Below are 1,128 nucleotides of genomic sequence, written 5' to 3'. Positions count from 1 at the left end.
TTAAACAATAATATTTTGAAAAGATTTTCATATATTTTTCATATTTAATAAAATATATCAATTTAATTAAATGATATATTATATTAATATATTATATTATATTAATATAATATTACAAATATAATATAATTTATATTTTTTCATAAGTAATAAAGAGTTATTATATAAATTTTCGTAATCAAAATCTTCAAATAAATATATATATATACATTAATTAAATATTAATAATATTTAATTGAATAAGTGCTATGCATTATGATAAGTAATTCGAAGTAATGCAATTTGTTGATTTTTATAGATCCAATATATTTATAAAAATAACATATATTAATTGAAAATATACATATTTACAAAGAAAATCATATAATATTGCATGTTCATGAATAATGAGAAGAATTATTCACTTCTATTTCAATTTCAGCAACAATATATTATATTTATTTTAATATAAAAATTTTTGATTATACAATATAAATATCAATTGTTTATATTAATAATAAATATAAATTGTATTATTTTAATAACAATATTAGATCATAATTATAAAGCAAAAACGAAATGAAATATTAGCCAAAAATTAAAATTTTTATTTTTTAAGAAAGTTGATTGATATAACAAAAAATTATATAATATCTGTTTCATTTAAATATAGTGGAATAATTTTTTAACAAAGAATGTTAAAAAGAAACATTTTTACAAAAATTATTTAATATAAAATGATACATGCAATTTATAGTTTTTCTGTAAATAGACGTGTAGAGATCATATAAAGATTAAAATTAACGTAATCATATAATTTTTAATATATTGTAATGATTAATATAATTTTTTATTTTTTATAAAAAATATTAAACTATTTATATGGAAAAATTATTAGTTTAGGTTATATCTTGAAATTTGTAAAACATATTATATAAAAAATAAAAAATATGAATAATATGATATCACTTGTTTCTTATTTTTTTATATAATAAATTTTATTAATATTTTTTATGAAAAATAATAAATTGTATGAATTAATTAAAAATTTAAAAATAATTTTTTATTAAAAAAACGAAGATTATCTTTATATGACATTATTAATATATCATCTATAGAAAAATTACATAATATTATATAATAACATAT

This window comes from Apis dorsata, unplaced genomic scaffold (assembly GCF_000469605.1).
Source record: "Apis dorsata unplaced genomic scaffold, Apis dorsata 1.3 scaffold_1054, whole genome shotgun sequence".
NCBI lineage: Eukaryota > Metazoa > Arthropoda > Insecta > Hymenoptera > Apidae > Apis > Apis dorsata.
Note: the sequence above shows the minus strand (reverse complement) of the source record.